This window comes from Rhinoderma darwinii, chromosome 1 (assembly GCF_050947455.1).
Source record: "Rhinoderma darwinii isolate aRhiDar2 chromosome 1, aRhiDar2.hap1, whole genome shotgun sequence".
Taxonomy (NCBI): Eukaryota; Metazoa; Chordata; class Amphibia; order Anura; family Rhinodermatidae; genus Rhinoderma; species Rhinoderma darwinii.
The window spans coordinates 300,093,516-300,115,314 of NC_134687.1; the positions used below are offsets into that span (position 1 = coordinate 300,093,516).

General features: G+C 43.0%; 1 long non-coding RNA gene across 1 annotated transcript; it reads left to right on the plus strand.

The window, feature by feature from the left end:
- Positions 1–90: 90 nt before the first annotated feature.
- LOC142741724 (uncharacterized) lies at positions 91–21,277 on the plus strand. The gene is made up of 3 exons (XR_012881246.1): positions 91–253; positions 9,291–9,408; positions 20,444–21,277. It is a non-coding gene; the product is annotated as an uncharacterized LOC142741724 (long non-coding RNA).
- Positions 21,278–21,799: the final 522 nt, after the last annotated feature.

Here is a 21,799-nt window from a genome sequence, read left to right on the forward strand (position 1 = left end):
GTCAATCTTCTTGAAGGTCTGTGGGCGGGTGTAAGTGATGCTTTTGCTTCTGATTGGCTTTCGGAGAAGTTGTACTGTCCGCGAACTGTGCAGGTTGTTGCACCCGTCGTGTATAAAATAATTTCCTCTCCTGCTCTTGTGCAAACCTGACACACATTGCTAAATTTACTATGGTTATGTATAGTAAATACAATTTAACCGAAATACAAAATATGCGCTAAGAACCACATATTTATATATATACCCGAAAATGGTAAGATAATTCAAATAAATAACTCATCCCGCAAAAACACGGAGTTTTTATTGCAGGCGGAAATTCTGCCTCAAAATTCCGTTTGGGATTTTGAGGCAGATTTTGTCCTTCCTGCACGTCATTTGCCGCGTTTTTCGCGGCATTTTTCGCCCGTGGCCAATGAGTGCTGCGGGCAAAAAAGTCAGCGAAATACGCTTTCTCTGCCTCCCATTGATGTCAATGGGAGGTCAGAGGCGTAAACGCCCGAAGATAGGGCATGTCCCTTCTGCCTCCCGCGAGACAGTTTTACCGCTCGTGGGAAAAAGACGCCTCCGCCCCCCATTGACATCAATGGGAGGCATTTTCAGCCGGTTTTTGACAAGTTTTGCGGCGCGGTTTCCCCGTCAAAAAACTGGGTTCACACTGAGTTTTTTGCAGGCGGAAAATCTGCCTCAAAATTCAGTTTGGAGGTTTGAGGCAGATTTTCCTCTGCCTGTACGCCGATTTTCAGAGCGTTTTTCGCCCACGGCCTTTGAGTGCCACGGGCATAAAACGCAGCGAAATACGCTTTCTCTGCCATGGGAGGTCAGAGGCGTAATCACGCGAAGTTACGGCATGCCCCTCCCTCTCCCGCAAGCCAGTAAAACCGGCTCGCAGGAGAAAACCACCTCCACCTCCCATTGAAATCAATGGGAGGCATTTTCGGCCGGTTTTTGGCGAGTTTTTCGGCGCGGTTTCTGCGTCAAAAAGCTCGTCAAAAAACTTAGTGTGAACCCTGCCTAATACGGCCTAATTGATGGAAAAATAAAAAAGTTATGACAAAAATTCTGCCAAAATAGGCTCGGTAACGAAGTGGTTAAAGGGAATGTGTCGCGAATTAAAACTTTTTTTTTTTTAAGTAAGTTACTTATTTCTATTATATTTTTTACGTTTTTTGATTCTGAGATTGTTTTCTCGTGACATATTGTACTTTATGTTATTGAAAAAATATGGTAGATAAATTCAATATTTACGCCAGTATTTACGGAAGGAAAAAAATAAGTTTGTGTGCATGAGGCCTAAAGGTAACATGTTACCTTTGTTGTTCGGGTTGTTACGATCTCAGCAATACCATATATGTTTATTTTTTTTACACTTTGAAAAAATAAATGAAAAAGATGGTTTTACTATTTTACTGTGCACAGTTTTCTAATACATTTTTATGTGACATTAATTATTTTGTTTGTCCCACTAGGGTATCTCAATATGCGATGCTTTGAGCGCTTATATAATGCTTTGTTAGGCCTTGTTCACACGGCGCTCAAAAAAAACGACGTGTAAACGTGTCAAAAACGCTATCGTTTCTGCAAAGCGCTTTTTAAAGTAGAGGTGTTTTTGAGGTGTTTTTCGCAACGTTTTTTTACTCGTTTTCGTCGTGTTTTTGGCCGTGTAATTAGGACTCCCATTGACTATGGAAATCAAGCGTATCTTACTCGCCGAGAATTGACCTGACCCTTCACACAACACATTTTTTAAACACGCGAGCATAAAAAAACCCTGCGTCGTTTGCACTACAATGCGTTTTCCCATTGATGTCAATGAGAAGCAAGTGTTTTTGACACGTCTTTTGGCGTGTTGAATACACGTCGTGTGAGCAAGGCCTTATCCTTAGTATACCAAAGCATTACTGCCTGTCAGTGCAAAGCTGAAAGGCAGCCTATTGGACCATGCCTCTGATACTGCCTAATAACCATACAGCCAATGCAGTCCTGGGGTCCTTGCCTAGGCCCCCAGCTGCCATGGCAACCCATCTGCGATCACATTCGCGGGCCCCCGTTGGTTGACAGAGGAAGCCCCCTCCCTCTGTAAACCACTTAAATGCTACGATCGCTATTGAGCGTAGTATCTAAGTGGTTGAAGTGCTGCGATCAACGTTAGCTCCTAGCACACACATTATAGCAGGAGCCCGGCTGTCATCAGACAGTGAAGCACCCCCTTTGTTAAAAGGTTAATGCATGAAAATAAGGCCCCTGAGTAAACGTCATGAAAAGGCGTATTGGCGATCACTAAGGGGAACCTGCCCATTTATTCCACTTTGTGTCTTTTACATTGTACAGTTAGGAGTGGTGACTGCCTCCATCTTTGTGCACTCCTCCTACCTGTCAAAAGCTTCTTTTAATTAGTATAGAATTAATCTTGTTCCTATCTATCCTGCATACATTTTGTAGGACTAAGAGAGAGGTGAGTCTCCTGCCGTACAGGTATAATGTTTGATCAAAATGTGTTTGTTTGCTTTTATAAAATCAACCATACAAAGCCTATATTAGACATTGTTGAATCAGAGGAAGGCGGAAAAACCTGTGAGAAAGGAGCCAATTCAGTATTGGGCTGTCTTCTTAATATGTTTATTAATGACCTTGTAGAGGGTTTACAGAGTATAATTTCAGTATTTGCAGATGATATTAAGCGCTGAAAAGCAATCTGTTAGGAAACGTCTGTCACTTTTAGGTTGTCATGACTACTAGCCAAGCTTCTGGGTGGCCCTGGTTTGATATGCAGAGCCAGTTTGAGTCTGTTCAGTTTCTTGTTTGTTGCTTGTGATTTTCCTGTGAATGCATGTGTCTGATCAAGCTCCTGGTTACTCCCTGAATTACCTTGACTACTTGGACTCTTTGAACTGGACTTCAGCTTTGTCTTTGGAGTTACTCTCTGCTCAGTTATTTGGATATTCTGCTCACAGCTGGTTTCGACCCCTGCAACTCCTGGTATACTTCTGTTTTGCGATTTGGACTTTTAGTCTCTCCTGGTTTGAACTCTGCTTGTTTATTACCTCTCTGGCTTTCTGCTTATCGGTTCTGGTATTGCCTGCAAGTGCACCTCCTGTCCAACACCTTAGGCCTCATGCACACGAACGTAAAAACGAGCCCATAATTACGGGCCCATAGACTTCTATTTGCCACGGGTACCTTCCCGTAAGCTTACTGGAAGGTGCCCGTTCTGTTGAAAAATATAGAACATGGAAAAATATAGAGCACGGGCAGGCCCATAGAAGTCTATGGGGCTCCCCTAATTACGGGTGGCTACGTGTGTGCACCCGTAATTACGGGAGCGTTGCTAGGCGACGTCAGGGGATAGTCACTGTCCAGGGTGCTGAAAGAGTTAACTGATCGGCAGTAACTCTTTCAGCACCCGGGACAGTGCCTACCACTGGAGTTAATAGTATTAAAAGTTAACTTACCCCGAACTCTTCTTCTTCTTCTTCCTCCAGTCCGGCCTCCCGGGATGACGTTTCATCCCATGTGACCGCTGCAGCCAATCACAGACCAATCACAGGCTGCAGCAGTCACATGGAATCCCGCGTCATCCAGGGAGGTTGGACTGGATGTCAAAAGAGGGACACGTCACCAAGACAATGGCCGGGGTACGTATGAACTTTTTTTTACTTTCAAACGCTGCGGAAACTCTGCCCAAAAGCGCTGCCCCTTCTCTCTATCCTGATAGAGAGAAGGGGCTGCCGATTAGTGCAGAGAAAACGAGTCCGTAAATACGGGTGGAATACTGGTGACACCGGACCCGTATTTACGGGCACGGGTCCGTAAATACTGGTGGAAAACGGGTCGAATACGTGTGACAATGGACCCGTATTTACGCCAGTATTTACGGGAGGAAAAAATATGTTCGTGTGCATGAGGCCTTAGTCTGTAAAAACAACTGGGTTCTATGCGGCCAAATCCAACCTGCCTGGCGGTGGGCTCTGGTGACGACCATAGAGTAGCCTTAGTCTCTGCTGACCAGAGTGGTGACAGACTTGAGGTAGCTGATTTACTTGCACGCTTGATCCAGACAGTCTCCAGCTGCCTTTAGGGAATTGCTCGTATAGCAATTCACATAAACTTTCACTCTGGAGAATTGGTCAAGTAGTGATTCCGTGACATAATCAACACAGAGGGGGATAATGTAATACTACCGAGGCATTTGGGAAAGCTGGAAAAAGCTACTACTGAAAAAAATTTGGGGATATCGGTGGATAGTTAATTTAACTTTAGCAGCCAGTGCCAGCCAGCTGCTGCCAAGGCAAATTCAATCATGGGATGCAGCAAAAGATGCATAGATGTTCATGACAAGAACATAGTTTTGCCTCTATACAAATCACTAGTCAGACCACATATGGAATATTGTGTACAATTTTGGTCACCTGTGTATAAGCAGGACATGGCTGAACAAGAACGGGTGCAAAGAAGGGTGGCCAAGGTAATAAAGGGAATGGGTGGATTGCAGTACCAAGAAAGGTTATCAAACTTGGGGCTATTCAGTTTAGTAAAAAGACGGCTTAGGGGCGATCTAATTACAATGTACAAATATATAAGTGGACGTATAGAGATCTTTCCAATGATCTTCTTACACCTAGGTCTGTAACAATGACAATGACATCTTCGTCTAGAGGAAAAAAGTTTTCACGATAATCATAGACAGGGATTCTTTACTGTAAAAGCGGTGGAACTGTGGAACTCTGCCACAGGATGTTGGAATGGTTAATTCATAGCGCAAGTTCAAGAAGGGCCTTGATGCCTTTTTTGAAAAATATAATATTACAACTTATGAGTACTAGATTCTGGAGATGGGACGTTAATCAAAAGAGTTATTCTGATTGCTTTATTTAAAGTGAGGGAGAAATGTTTCCCCTAATGAGGAAATTGGCATCAACCTCATGGAGCTTTTTACCTTTTTCTGGATCAACACGGTAGGATTAAAGGTTAGACTTGAAGGACCTGTGTCTTTTTTCAACCTTATCAACTATGTAACTATAATTGTTCAGTATGTATGACGGAGACAATTCCTTCTGGACCATAAATACAGCAATCAGAATATATCCCTGGACCAAAAGCCTGTATCTAACCTAACTAATCAAATTGCATTGTAAAAATAATAGTACTTTTTGATCCAGGGACCGTTTTCCCTCAATTCCCCTTCCTGACCCTGAATTTAAAAAAAACAAAAAACTGATCAAAAGCCATTAGCTACATTGATCTCTACTATGTATCTACAGTGTATGTCTGTGACTTTTCTGAAAGTGTACCTAAACTTTCAGGTGACTTTTCAGAATAAACTATCATATGTGTGTACATGAGGATTAAGGTTGTGTTCACATCGGAGTTGGGCTTCCGTCCATGGGTTCCGTTAGATCTTTCCGTCAGAGGAACCCATAAACGGAAACCATAGCTACCGTTTGCATTACATTTTATTTCAATGGTAACACTTTCATTGCAAATGGTTTCCGTTTGTTTCCGTTTCATAATGTGTCCATTTTTTTTAGCGGAAACAAACGTAGTCGGCTGTGCTATTGTTTTTGCTAAAAAAACGGAAACCTTATGGAACGGAAACAAATGAAAACCAATTGCAACGCAAATCAATGGTAATGCAAACGGAAGCTATGGGTTCTGTTTGGCTTTCCGTTCACGTGTCCCTCTGATAGAAAGTTCTAATGGAACCCATAAACGGAAGGCCAACGGTGATGTGAACAGGCCCTAACACTATTTCTGACCATTATATGACTTGTATTCTGCATTTTTCCCTGAGCAAGTGGATGTAGTCCAACTGCTATAATGTCTCCCATACACAGCACACAAAGGGAAGAGAATATCCTGCTCTTCTGATTTGAGTAGTTTTCATCAGTAGTGCAGGAAAAGGATATTGAGCTTTATTGCCAAGTAGAGTCTTAACCCCTTAATGACCAGCCTATTTTAAACCTTAATGACCAAGCCATTTTTTACGTTTTTCCATCGCCGCATTCCACGAGCTATAACTTTTTTATTTTCGCGTCGACATAGCTGTATAAGGTCTTGTTTTTTGCGGGACAAGTTGTATTTTTTAAAAACACCATTTTGAGGTAAATATTATTTATTGATTAACTTTTATTAACTTTTTTTTGGGGGGGAATAGAAAAAAAACTGAAATTTCGCCAGTCTTTTTCGCGTCCTAAATCGACGCCGTTTACCGTGTGGTATAAATAACACAATAACTTTATTCAGTGGGTTGTTACGATTACAACGATACCAAATATGTATAGTTTTTGTATGTTTTACTACTTTTACACAGTAAAAACGCTTTTTTTTCAAAATTATTTGTTTTTGTGTCTCCATATTTGAAGAGCCATAACTGTTTTATTGTTCCGCGGATGCAGATGTGTGAGGGCTTTTTTTTTTGAGGGAAGACTTGTAGTTTTTATTGGTACCAGTTTGGAGTAGATGCGACTTTTTGATCACTTTTTATCACATTTTTTTAAAGTCAGGATTCACAGAAAACAGCAATTTTTCCATAGTTTTTTATTTAATTTTTTACGGCGTTCACCGTGCGGGTTAAATAATGTAATAGATTTATAGTCGGGGTCATTACGGATGCGGCGATACCAAATATGCGTAACTTTTTTACTTTATTTTGGTTTTTTAATAGTAAAGCATTTTGTACAGGGAAAAAGTGGGTTTTTCATACTTTTTTACTAGTCCCACTAGGGGACTTTAATATGTGATTCTCCGATCACTATTATAATACACTGCAATACTTTTGTATTGCAGTGTATTACTGCCTGTCCATTTAAAACGGACATGACCTAGCAGGCATTCGCTACAGGCAGACCTGGGGGCCTTTATTAGGCCCCCGGATGCCATCGGAGACACAGACACTCGGTGGGAGAGAGAGGAAGCGGGTGAGATCGATACGGGTGAGATCGATACTTATATCGATCTCACACGTTCGAGCAGGGACGCCCCCAGCCCTCAGCTACCTCTGGAAGCTGAGAGCAGGGAGATTTGACAGCTCCCTGCTCTGTTTACTTATTCCGATACAGCGACGTAAAAAGTCTATTGCATCGGAATAAGGCCCGTTAGTGACTGACGTAGAAACACTATGGGCCGGTCACTAACGGGTTAAGACGCTACTGGTACTGCCGTCAGGGGCCTGGCCACATGGCTGTAAATAGATGCCTGCCCGACTGGCGGCACCCCCGACCTATCGATATATAGGATAGATAGATAGATAGATAGATAGATAGATAGATAGATAGATAGATAGATAGATAGATAAATAGATAGATAGATAGATAGATAGACGCAGGTCGCACGGCCAAAGATTACTATATTTCATAGCCTACATGGCAAGTAATGACAGTGAATGTGGTCGCAGTCATTTTACTTGCAATGTAGACTACTGGACAAAGCGATTTTTGGCCATGTGTCGTGGCCAAAGTCGTTGTGTAGCCCCAACTTATAACTATATTATATATCAATATATATGAGATAGATAGATAGATAGATAGATAGACGCAGGTCGCACGGCCAGAGATTACTATGTTTCATAGCCTACATGGCAAGTAATGACAGTGAATGTGGTCGCAGTCATTTTACTTGCAATGTAGACTACTGGACAAAGCGATTTTTGGCCATGTGTCGCGGCCAAAGTCGTTGTGTAGCCCCAAATTATAACTATATTATATATCAATATATATGAGCTAGATAGATAGATAGATAGATAGATAGATAGATAGATAGATAGATAGATAGATAGATAGATAGATAGATTGATAGATAGTGTAAAGGATCTGCCAGACACAGCTTCTGTGTCGACGCCCGTGGTTACTCAGTCTGCACCTGCTCCTAAGTCTGATAGAGTGACTCGATCATCTACCACTCGGGCTGGAAGGCTGAGAAGTGGGAGAGCCTATCACGGCCTGGCCAGACGGAGCTAGCTCCCGTCCTCTGTCTATTTGTACCTTTGTTTCCTGCTTCTCCTTTGCCTGTGATTCTGCTGGTTTCCTGGCTCTGCTGCTGCTGCTTGTACTATTTGTCCTCTGCTTCATACTGACCCTGGCTTTACTGACTACTCTCTTGCTCTGCGTTTGGTACCGCGTACACTCCTGGTTTGACTCGGCTTGTTCACTACTCTTGTTGCTCACGGTGTTGCCGTGGGCAACTGGCCCATTTCCCTTAGCTTCTTTGTACCCTTGTCTGTCTGTCTGTCGTGCACATAGTGAGAGTAGGGACCATCGCCCAGTTGTACGCCGTCGCCTTGGACGGGCCGTTGCAAGTAGGCAGGGACTGAGTGGCGGGTAGATTAGGGCTCACCTGTCTGTCTCCCTACCCCATCATTACAGATAGATAGATAGATAGATAGATAGATAGATAGACATGAGATAGATAGATGATAGATAGATAGATAGATAGCTAGATAGATAGATAGATAGATAGATAGATAGATAGATTGATAGATAGTGTAAAGGATCTGCCAGACACAGCTTCTGTGTCGACGCCCGTGGTTACTCAGTCTGCACCTGCTCCTAAGTCTGATAGAGTGACTCGATCATCTACCACTCGGGCTGGAAGGCTGAGAAGTGGGAGAGCCTATCACGGCCTGGCCAGACGGAGCTAGCTCCCGTCCTCTGTCTATTTGTACCTTTGTTTCCTGCTTCTCCTTTGCCTGTGATTCTGCTGGTTTCCTGGCTCTGCTGCTGCTGCTTGTACTATTTGTCCTCTGCTTCATACTGACCCTGGCTTTACTGACTACTCTCTTGCTCTGCGTTTGGTACCGCGTACACTCCTGGTTTGACTCGGCTTGTTCACTACTCTTGTTGCTCACGGTGTTGCCGTGGGCAACTGGCCCATTTCCCTTAGCTTCTTTGTACCCTTGTCTGTCTGTCTGTCGTGCACATAGTGAGAGTAGGGACCATCGCCCAGTTGTACGCCGTCGCCTTGGACGGGCCGTTGCAAGTAGGCAGGGACTGAGTGGCGGGTAGATTAGGGCTCACCTGTCTGTCTCCCTACCCCATCATTACAGATAGATAGATAGATAGATAGATAGATAGATAGACATGAGATAGATAGATGATAGATAGATAGATAGATAGATAGATAGATAGATAGATAGATAGATAGATAGATAGATAGATAGATATCTCATATAATATATAATATCTTTTTATATTTATCTAAATTGCATTGTTTTTTTTGTGTTATACAAATAAAGATTATTATTATTTCTATCTTTTTATCATTATATTTCATATCATATATATTGATGTATTGTTCAGTTTTAGGCTGGGATGAAATAGCAACTTTGGCCGCAACACTGTTCCCATTCATAAAGATCGCTATGGAATCTGCTTTGGAAAATTTGCTCTCCAAAAACCAGTTTGCGCACCATTCTTGGTAAGCTCCGCCTTGCGCCCATCGTGTAGGAAATGCGCACACATTTGGTATAGCTGAAGTCGGCAGAAGTTGCCAAAGATGTATTCAGGTGCATTTACCCAGTGGCATGCACCAGATGTCAAAAACATCACCTAAAATTACATATTCACATTTTTTTTTCCTTTTTTTCCTTTTACATTGTTTAAAAAGTAAAATATATCACTTCTTTTTTTTACACAATATGGAAGCCCAACATGTTCTGAGAAAAACAAAACCAAATGCATGTAGGTTAGGGTATGTTCACACGCAGTGGTTTCAGATGTAATTCGGCCCGTTTACGCCTCGAATTACGCCTGAAAAAACGGCACCATTACGCCTCCAAATATCTGCCCACTGCTTGAAATGAAATTTACGGTGTTGTGTTCCCACGAGGCGTAATTTTATGCGTCGCTGTCAAAATACAGCGCGTAAAAAGACGCCCGCGAAAAAGAAGTGCAGGGCATTTTTCGGGACGTTTTTGGAGCCGTTTTTCATTGACTCCATTGAAAAACAGCTCCAAAAACGTCCGTGAAATACGCCGCGAAAAACGTGAGTTGCTACAAAAACAGCTTTGTATTTTCAGATGTTTTTTGCTAAGCGTGTGAACATACCCTTAGAAGAGTAAGGGTATGTTCACACACTTAGCAAAATACGCCGTATTTTGACAGCAACGCGTAAAATTAAGCCTCGTGGGAACAGAACACCATAAATTCCATTGCAAGCAGTGGGCAGATGTTTGGAGGCGTAATGGTGCAGTTTTTTCAGGCGTAAACGGCCCGAATGACGTCTGAAACCACTGTATGTGAACATACCCTAATAGAAGAACAATTTGCTTTTAAATTGACACATGGTAAAACTCTCCTATTTTCGGCTTGAAAATTCACTACAAGTTGCACTATAACTCATGTGCATGGGGTTTACTTTTTTTTAAAATATGAAATAGCAAAGAAAAACTATGCTATTCCTTCCTGAGAGATCTCGCAAAAAAAAAACGTATACCGCACAAGTCAACACTATATGAACTGTAATGTCAGGAGCTTCCCAATGCTGGAGTTTCCAGGCAGAGCATCGCAATCACTCTGCCCTTGGACTTTGGCCCTGGGGAGGCTCCTGACATCAGGAACAGCGCCGGAGTCCCCGAGGAGTGCTAGTAGAAGCTCTGGCCGGTATCTCCAGCCCTGGGAAAGCTACTAACTTCACTATCCATTTATGAACAGCAACTTCAGGAGTTTCCCTTGGGCCATTCCCCGGGCGACATAGCCCTCTGTATGCCATACAGTGGGTTACGTTTTGGCTGAATTGAACAAAATCCAGGACATTAACCGGTCATGTGCCTGACGCATGGTTTCGTTCACTGTCGTTAGCATCAGTACCAAAGTAAGTTAATGCGCATAACGCACAAACGTGAGCACAAACCTTTCCGTTGCCTAACACTTGGTATTGGAGGGGGGCCCAGACTCCTTGACTGCATGCTGTCCAGAAATTCCTGATGGCGGCCCTGCCCCGGTCAGCGGCTTATCTCCCATTGGAACAAAGGATCCTTTTCAAATGTCTGGGTAGAGTCGGTAGATCCTTATACACCTTTGATCTCCATCTAGTCTAATGCATGTTAATCACCTCATCCTGATCCAGTAGTTGTGCCATGGCTATGCTGTAAGGCACCATATGAATTGCCGTTACAAATTTTTGCATTAGCCTATTATTCCTATGCTGTGAAATAAAAAAAAATTTTTTATTCCACATTTTTATTGAAAAATAAAGGAATAACAAAATAGGGAAGGAATAGAAGATAATATAAAAATAAGAAGAACTTCAAGATATACGGAAGCATATTAATTCTGGTGCAAACATAATGAAGTTGTCAAGGATCTGCCAGGCACAGCTTCTGTATCCACGCCCATAGGTAATCAGTCTGCACCTGCTTCTATGTCTGTGAGACTGACTCCATCATCCACCACTCAGGATGGCATACTTAGGAGTGGGAGAGCCTATCACAGCCTGGCCAGACGGAGCTAGCTCCCACCCTCTGTCTATTTATACCTGCCTTTCCTGTTCCTCCTTGCTTGTGATTCTTCTCGTTTGGTTTCCTGGCCCTGCTGCAGCTTCTGAACTATTTGTCCCTGCTTCATATTGACCCTGGCTTACTGACTACTCTCCTGCTCTGCGTTTGGTACCTCGTACACTCCTGGTTTGACTCGACTTGATCACTACTCTCCTGCTCTGCGTTTGGTACCTCGTAAACTCCTGGTTTGACTCGACTTGTACACTACTCTCCTGCTCTGCGTTTGGCACCTCGTACTCTCCTGCTTTGACTCGGCTAGTTTACTACTCTTGTTGCTCACGGTGTTGCCGTGGGCAACTGCCCCATTTCCCTTAGCTTCTGTCTACCCTTGTCTGTTTGTCTGTCGTGCACCTATTGAGCGTAGGGACCATCGCCCAGTTGTACCCCGTCGCCTAGGGCGGGTCATTGCAAGTAGGCAGGGACTGAGTGGCGGGTAGATTAGGGCTCACTTGTCTGTTTCCCTACCCCCATCATTACAGAAGTACATTCAATGTGTAAATATTAATCTGTGATCAAATGTGAATTAAATTAACCCCTTCAGGACTGAGCCTGTTTTGGCCTTCAGGACGAAGCCGATTTTTCAAATCGGACATGTGTCACTTTATGTGGTAATAACTCCGGAATGCTTTTGCCTATCCAAGTTATTCTGAGATTGTTTTCTCGTGACATATTGTACTTTATGTTAGGGAAAAAATTTGGTTGATAAATGCAATATTTATTTGTAAAAAACACCAAGATTTTTTAATGACGGGGGGTGGGGAGACAGACAAGTGAACCCAAATCTACAAACAGACAAGGGTACACAGAGCTAGGGGGAGAAAAGGGGCAGTTGCCCACGACAACACCGTGAGCAACAAGAGAAGTAAACAAGCCGAGTCAAACCAGGAGTGTACGAGGTACCAAACGCAGAGCAGGAGAGTAGTCAGCAAGCTGGGGTCAATATGAAGCAAGGACAATAGTACAAGACGCTGCAGCAGGGCCAGGAAACCAAACGAAAAGAATCACAAGCAAAGGAGGAACAGGAAAGGCAGGTATAAATAGACAGAGGGCGGGAGCTAGCTCCGTCTGGCCAGGCTGTGATAGGTTCTCCCACTCCTAAGCCTGCCACCCTGAGTGGTGGAAGATGGAGTCAGTCTCACAGACATAGAAGCAGGTGCAGACTGATTATCTATGGGCGTTAACCCCGAAGCTGTGCCTGGCAGATCCTTTACAGATTTAGAGAAAATTAGCAAAAATTTGCATTTTTCTAAATTTAAATGCATCTACTTGTAAAACAGATAGTAATACCACACAAAATACTTACTATTTTATATTTCCCATATGTCTACTTTATGATTGCATCATTTTTTGAACATTCTTTTATTTTTCTAGGACGTTACAAGGCTTAGAACTTTAGCAGCAATTTCTCATATTTTCAAGAAAATTTCAAAAGCCTATTTTTTCAGGGACCAGTTCAGTTCTGAAGTGGCTTTGAGGGCCTTATATATTAGAAAGTCCCCATAAATCACCCCATTTTGAAAACTGCACCCCTCAAAGTATTCAAAACAGCATTCAGAAAGTGTTTTAACCCTTTAGGCGTTTCACAGGAATTAAAGCAAAGTAGAGGTGAAATTTACAAATTTCATTTTAAAAAAAAAAAATTAATTTGTAATACATTTTTTCTGTACCACAGAAGGTTTCACACTAGAAATGCAACTCTATATTTATTGCCCAGATTCTGCAGTTTTTAGAAATATCCCACATGTGGTCCTAGTGCGGTAATGGACTGAAACACAGGCCTCAGAAGCAAAAGAGCACCTAGTGGATTTTGGGGCCTCCTTTTTTTAGAATATATTTTAGGCACCATGTCAGGTTTGAATAGGTCTTGTGGTACCAAAACAGTAAAAAGTGACCCCATTTTGGAAACTATACCTATCAAAGAATCTATGGGTATAGTTAGCATTTTGAACCCACAGATTTTTTGCTAAATTTATTTGAATTAGTATGTGAAGATGAAAATCTACTTTTTTTGTGAAAAAACATAAAAATTGTACATTTTTACAAGGAATAAAGTAGAAAAAACACCCCAACATATGTAAAGCAATTTCTTACAATTATAGCAATACACCATATGTGGTAATAAGCTGCTGTTTGGACCCACAGCAGGCCTCAGAAGAGAAGGAGCACCATTTGGATTTTGGATTTCTGATTTTGCTGGAATAGTTTTCAGTGCCATGTCACGTTTGCAATGCACTGGAGGGATGAAAACCGTGGAAACCCCCCAATAGTGACCCCATTTTGGAAACTACACCCCTCAAGGAATTTTTCTAGGGGTAAAGTTAGCATTTTGACCCCACAGTTGTTTTGCTGAAGTCATTGGAATTAGTCTGTAAAGGTAAAAATCTACTTTTTTTCTGTAAGAACTTATACATTTTTAATTTTTACAAGGAATAATGGAGAAAAAGCACGCCAACATTTGTAAAAGAGTTTCTCCTGATTACGTAAATACCCCATATGTGGTAATAAACTGCTGTTTGGTACCACAACGGGGCTTAGAAGAGAAGGGGCACCATTTGGCTTTTGGAGCTCAAATTTAGCTGGAATAGTTTTTGGGTGTCATGTCGAATTTGCAAAGCCCCTGAGAGACCGAAACAGTGGAAGCCCCGCAAAAGTAACCCCATTAGGGAAACTACACCACTTAAGGAATCTATCTAGGGGTATAGTGAGCATTTAGGCCCCACACGTCTTTTGCAGAATTTATTAGAATTAGGCCTTGAAAATTAATATCAACATTATTTCCACTAAATGTTGAATTTTTTCAATTTCACAAAGGATAAAGGAGAAAATGCACCCCAACATTTGTAAAGCAATTTCTCCCGAGTACGGCAATACTCCACATGTGGTCATAAATGTTTTTTCATTAGAAAATAATTAACCCTTTCCGGACTGATCCATGTTTTGCTATTTCTTTTTCGTTTTTCCTCCCCGCTTTCCGAGAGCCACAACTTCTTTATTTTTCCGTCAATAGAGCGGTGTGGAAGCTTATTTTTTGCGGGACGAGCTGTAGTTTTTCTTGGTACCATTTTTTGGTACATAAGACTTTTTTAGCACTTTTTATTACATTTTTTGGTAGAGCGAAGGTGACCAAAAAACTGCGATTTTGGCATATAAAATTCTTTATTTTTCACAGCGTTCACCGTGCGAGTTCAATAATGGTATATTGTAATAGCTTGGACTTTTACGGGCGCAGCGATACCAATTTTGTGTATTTTTTTTTTTTTTACATTACTTTAGAGAAAAAATATGAAAAGGGTTTCTTTTTGGACTTTAAATATTTATTACATTTTTTCCACTAATAATAACTATTTACTTTTGTTTTTACATATTTTATTAGTCCCCATAGGAGACTTGAACCAGCGATCGTTAGATTACAGGTAGAATACACTGCAATACTAATGTATTGCAGTATATTGTCATTTTTACAGGCACCTGTAACAGCGTGTTCGCTGTTTCTGTCCGTTAGTCCCGGGTATCAGCTGTAATTCACAGCTGACACCCACAGCACATCACCCCCCACACCATGACATGCTATTAAGTCATGGTGCGCGAAGGGTTTAATGCGCAGCCGATGGTGGAAAGTGAAAATTACAATTTTCCACTGATGTGCCATTTTAGTGCACTATATGTTGTGCCCAGTTTGTGCCACAAATACCAGAAATAAAATATTAACAGGGTTCTCCCGGGTATGGCGATGCCATATCGGTGGACGTAAACGGCTGTTTGGGCAGACTGTAGGGCTCAGAAGGGAGGGACGCTATTTGGCTTTTGGAGTGCAGATTTAGCTTGGTAGTAGTTCTGTTTGGTGTTTTGCTGGTATTTCAGTTTATAATGTGGGGGCATGTGTAGGCTGGGCAGAGTACATCAGGGGCATAATAAGAGGGTATAATAATGGGGTAAATAAATAATAATCCGCAGATATGTGGCCAGTGTTGCACTTATATTATAAATGGCGCCTGATCTTATCCGCTTTTGGAACGCTCTGCACATTTTGCATCGCCATATTCTGGGAGCCGGAACTTTTTTTATTTTTTCACCACCGGAGCTGCGTGAGGGCTTATTTGTTGCGGGACAATCTGTAATTTTCATTGGTACCATTTTGGGGTACATGCTATAAATGGCCATTATATTTTATTCTGCGGGTCGGTACGATTACGGCGATACCATATGTATATAGGTTGTTTTATGTTTTGTGGCGTTTGCGCAATAAAATAACTTATTTATAAAATTATTTATTTTTTGTGTCACCATATTCTGAGAGCCATAAGTTTTTTATTTTTCAGTCAAAAAAGCTGTGTAAGGGCTTGTTTTTGCGGGACGGGTTGTAGTTTGTATCTGTACAATTTTGGCATACATGCGACTTTTTGATCACTTTTTATTGTATATTTTGGGAGGGGTGGTGACCAAAAAATAGTGATTCTCGCTTTGTTTTTCATTTATTTGCTTTGCAGTGTTTACCGTGGCGGAATAATAATATTAGAGTTTTATAGTTGGGGTCGTTACGAGCGCGGTGATACCAAATATGTGTACTTTTTTTTTACGTGTTCATTTTTATTCCTATAATAAAAGACTTATTATAGGAAAAAAAGCAGTTCATGTTTATGTCACTTCTAACTTTTATTTTTACACTTTTTTTAAAACATTTTTATTCTTTTTTTTACTTTTTTCACTTGTCCCACTAGGGGACACTTAGACTTGCAGCTCTGATCGCTGCTGGAATACATTACACTACACAAGTAGTGTAATTTATTCCAACTGTCATTGTGACGTGACAGTCACACTGACAGGAAGCCTACGACGACCACCCTCCGGGTGGTCCTCATAGGCTTCTGTACATGGCAACCCGGAAGCCATTGTCTGGCGTCTGGTTGCCATGGGTACGATCGCCAGCCCCCGTGATTTCACATGGGGGCTGCCGATCGGCGCTAAACACCTTAATTGTGGCGTTCAAATCGAACGTCGCAATTAAGGGGTTAACTGCCGAAATCAGCGGCGATAGGCCGCTGATCTGCAACGGGGAATGCAGGGCAGACGCCCAGCACAGTTAACCGCCTCTGCGGTGTAGCGCCGTGCGGCGGTTAACTGTCAAAGCACAGACTGCACGTCAAGGTGCGCAAACTTACTGCACACATTGACGTGCAGTTACGTCAAGGTGCGGGAAGGGGTTAAGTCCCATAGTACGAGGGCTTGAAGAAAGGACGGTCACAATAAATCGACGAGCAGTCTTTTGTCAATAGGCTGACAGAGGCAGGGGGCTCCCTCTGTACCCCAACGGCCTCTCGCAAGCGATCGTGCGGTGTCAACAGTTGCTGGGGCAACCAAGAAGCCGAAGGCAGGACCTAATAGGCTAACTGTCAGATAGAAAATAACAGTTACAATACATTGCACTACCCAAGTAAGGCCCCATGTACACGACCGTAAAAACGCCTGCAATTACGGGCCATAATTACGGGCCCATAGACTTCTATTGGCTACGTTTGCTTACGGGAAGGTGCCTGGGAAGTTGAAAAATGTAGAACATGTCATATTTCAGGCCGTAATTACGGCACGGGCAGTCCTAAAGAAGGCTCATGCCTGATTTGGATTTTTGAATACAGAGAAGCAGAGAAAACGGGTCCGTAAATACGGATGGAATACGGGTGACAACGTATTTGCGGGCACGGGTCCGTAAATACGGGTTAAATACGGGTTCAAAACGTGTGACAAAGGACCCGTATTTACGCCAGTATTTACCGGAGGGAAAAAATACGGTCGTGTACATGGGGCATAAGTGTAAATAAAAGGCTTCGTTCACAACTGCGTTGGGACTCCGTTCATGGGTTCCATCTGACCTTTGCGTCAGGGGAACCCATGAACGGAATTTAAACTGAAATAAATAGCAGTCGATTACGGTATTGATTCGACGGAACCCTTAAACAACGTTGACAAAAGTAAACCATTTGCACCGGATCCGTCACCATTGAAATCAATGATGATGCAAACGGAAACCTATGGTTTCCGTTTGTTTCCATTTGGATCCGTTCATGGGTTCCCCTGACGTAAAGGTCCGACGGAACCCATGAACGGAGTCCCAACGCAGGTAGAAAGATAAATCAAAACAAAATAAATAGGAAAATAAATAAATAAAACTTTCAAGTAATAAAAACAAGAATTACCCTTTTTTTTTAATCAACAGCTTTAAAAAAATAAAAAACATGAAAAAAACTATACATAATAGGTTTCTCCGTGTTCGTAACGACCTGAACTATAAAATATCATGTTATTTTTCCCGCACTGTGAACATTGTCAAAAATAAAAAACAAAGACAGAATTTTATTTTTTGGTCTCCATGTCTAGAATTTTCTTTAAATAAAAAGTAATCAAAACATCACAAGTACCTCAAAATGGTGCCAATAAAAACTACAGTTTGTCACACAAAAACAAGCCCTCCCACAGCTCTATCAACTAAAAAATAAAAAAGTTATGGCTCCCAGAAAATGGAGACACTAAAACATGATATTTTTTTTTAGAAAAAAGGGTTTTTATTGTGGTAAAGTAGTAAAACATTTAAAAAAAACTATATAAATTTGGTATTGCCGTAATCGTATCAGCCAGCAGAATAAAGTTAACATGTTATTTATATTGCACGGTGAATGGCGTAAGAACATAATAAAAAAAACAGTCACAGAATTGCTGTTTTTTGGTCTCCTCGCCTCCCAAAAAATGGAATAAAAAGTGATTAAAAGAATTCACATTTACCCCAATATGATATCAATAAAAACGAATTCTGGTGCAAATATCATGAAGTACATTCAATATGCAAATATTAACCTGTGATCAAATATAACTTAAATTTAGTCTCATGGTATGAGGGCTAGAAGGAAGGTCACAATTAGGCCTTATTCACACGAACGTGTCCGTGTTGCGGCGTTTTTCCTGCGTTGCAGTTCCTTGTGGCATCAGTATATGGTGCTTGTCAGCGTTTTCTACGCGCGCATGTCATCCATATGTCATGCGTTATTTACGTCAGCAAAATAAAATGAAGGAGGTGGTTTTCTTCTCATTTCTTTAGCAACTGTTGCGTGAATCACGCACAGCACATGGATGTGCGTCCGTGTGCCGTACGTGATTTTCACGCACCCATTGACTTCAATGGGTGCGTGATGCGCAAAAAACGCACAAGTATAGGACATGCAGTAAGTTTCACGCAGCGGACACACGCTGCGTGAAAAACACTGAATGTCTGAATGGCCCCATTGACTTGCATAGGTCCGTGCACGTATCTTTTTTCCACGCGCGTAACACGGACGTGAAATACGCTCGTGTGAGGCCGGATCCATACAAGCGTGTGCGTTTTGCGCGCGCAAAAGGTCCATAATAGAACCGTGTGTCAGCAGCATATGATGCGTGGCTGCGTGATTTTCGCGCAGCCGCCATCATTATGACACTCGGTTTGTATGTTTGTAAACAGAAAAGCACGTGGTGATTTTCTGTTTTCATTCATAGTTTTGACTACTGTAGCGCGCATCACGCATGGTACACGGAAGTGCGTCCGTGTGCCGTGCGCGGTTTTCACGCACCCATTGACTTCAATGGGTGCGTGATGCGTGAAAAGCGGGCAAATATAGGACACGTCGTGAGTTTTACGCAGCGGACATACGCTGCGTGAAAATCACTGACAGTCTGAACGGCCCCATTGACTAACATAGGTCCGTGCGACGCGCATGAAAATCACACGCGTTGCACGGACGTATTATACGTTCATCTGAACAAGCCCTTATTCACACAAACGTATTTTATGTCCGTGATCCGTCACACGGACCTATGTTAGGCAATGGGTACGTTCAGACTGTCCGTGATTTTCACGCACCGTGTGTCCACTGCGTAAAACTCACGACATGTCCTATTCTTGGCCGTTTTTCGCGCAGCACGGACCCATTGAAGTCAATGGGTCCGTGAAAATCACGCACGGCACACGGAAGCACTTCCGTGTGCCGCGTGTGATTCGCGCTACAGTTGTAAAATAAATGAATGAAAAAATAAAAGCACCTACTGTTTTTATGTTTGTAAACATCAAAACAGAGTGTCAGGGCTTATTCAGACGAACGGGATATACGTCCGTGCAACGCGCGTGATTTTCACGCACGTCGCATGGACCTATATTAGTCTATGGGGCCGTGCAGACATGTGCGTGATTTTTACGCAGCGTTGGTCCGTTGCGAAAAAGTCACGATATGTCCGTTCTTTCTGCGTATTTCACGCATCACGCACCCATTGAAGTCAATGGGTGTGTGAAAACCACGCATGCCACACGGAAGCACTTCCGTGCGAACAGCATTTTTCACGCAAGACTTGTTAAGTCTATTTAAATAAGTTGACCAAACTTGCCCAAACACGCATACACTAGGAAGTAGCTTCTCACTTGTTGGCCACATGCTTGATGCGGAGACCGACAACTGCTGGAATGCCTCGTGCCTGTGACGTAGAGAAGCTAATCTGCCTGGTCCAGGAGAGGCCACAGTTGTGGGACACGCGGGCAGAGGCCTACCACGACCGCACTGGCAAGGAGGTTGCTTGGGATGAGGTAGCGCAGACCCTATTCAGCCATGAGTGGGCTAAAGGCAGCACACGGTACCGCAAGAGCATTGGTAAGTAAAATTTTTTATTTATGCCCTGGAACACACACATGCTGTAGTGTATCCTTGTGTTTAATAACATGTTCCAAATGGCCAACGTAGCGTGTGTGTCACAGCATCATTGAGCTTGGATCTAATGTATCTTGGTGTGTAAGGGACTGGTAAAGTTGCCACCAAGTGCAGATTTCGGTTAAGTAATGAGCGTACTTTGAAGAAATGTCTGTGTTCACATGTCATTCAACCAAAACAGGTTGTGTGTCCCTTGTGGCAATGTTCGGAATCTAACTGGACATTTTTATAACAGATGCAGTGATAATCTTCTTGACACAGAAGAGGAGGCTGGCCATGAGGAGGCGCAGGCGCCACAAGAACAACATCCCGTGATGCCCCAGAGGCGACTGCACCAGAACCAGCCCCACAGGCGTGCAGCTAACCCCAGGTGCCACAGGACCGAGCGCACGAAACGACGGCAGCAGCCAGGCGCAGCCACGTTGGTTCCGCAGGTGCCCAGGTGGACTCCAGGGTACTAGAGTACCTGCGGCGCTGCGCCGAGGAGGACAGCTGTGACGCCTTTGGCCGCAGCATTGCGCCGCTACTCTGGCGAGTACCCGAGCACCGTATGGGGTGCCTCCAAGGCTCCATACTCGGCCTAATCGACTCGGCCACACCTCCTAACAATCCACACCAGTGCTTTCAGGCAATTGAGTATTGGCGTGGATTGCCGGAGCCATCGGTGCCCTACACTGCACCTGGCCCTTCCAACCCTGCCACCCCCTTGCCACACCAACAGTACCAGCGCCCAATGCCGTCCTGCATCTCACCTGGTCATGTGCCGGTGCGGGACCCGACCCCTGGAAAACTTTCCACACGGCCCACCTGCACGGCTCCACTATGCTGTTGAGGAACATCCTCTGCAGGCCCATAGACAGCATAGTGGTGCTGAAATGGGCAGCTACAACTACCCAGGTCACCGATATCAGCAGTTGTAGTGCTGTGGACGCAGCATCGTTGTGTTTCGGCATTTTCGCTGAATTTGAATTCATTTATTGCAATTGTGCATCATGTTGGTGCGTTGTTCTGTTATTTTTTTGTAAGATATATTGTTTGGAGTGTTCTGTTGGCCCAGTATACAATAAAGTGTGGATTTCTGGAGCAACAAAAGTGTGTGTGTTTCCCTACATATATGTGGTGTATCAATCTTTCCCAAACATGTCCTTAGGTAACGTTGCAACATGCAGGCCAGGGCCCAAGATAGTTGCATGCCATAAATGAGGTATTAGTCTATCTTTTGGGGTTTTGCTCAAATCTAAAAAAACATTTGGGAGGACTTGCAGTGCTATGATAAAGGACGCACGAAGGGCATTTGTGATTATATTTGCAAACATACCATATGCCAATGTGGTTAACATACAATTAGTTGTTTGCCTGCAAAACAATACGGCGAAACACCAAAAGATATAAGCTCGCAACCCACGTCAAGGGTCCTCATGTCCTGCGAGTCCCTAATACTAAACTCCCCCCCAACATTTCCTATGTTTTCCCTCAGTACTGATACATTGTGGCAATAATCTCCACGAAGCCACCCTTCACAGAGCATCATTCTGCCATGGCAGTGCTCCATCGGGGCTGTCAAAATATTCTGCAAAAATCTCGCGCACTC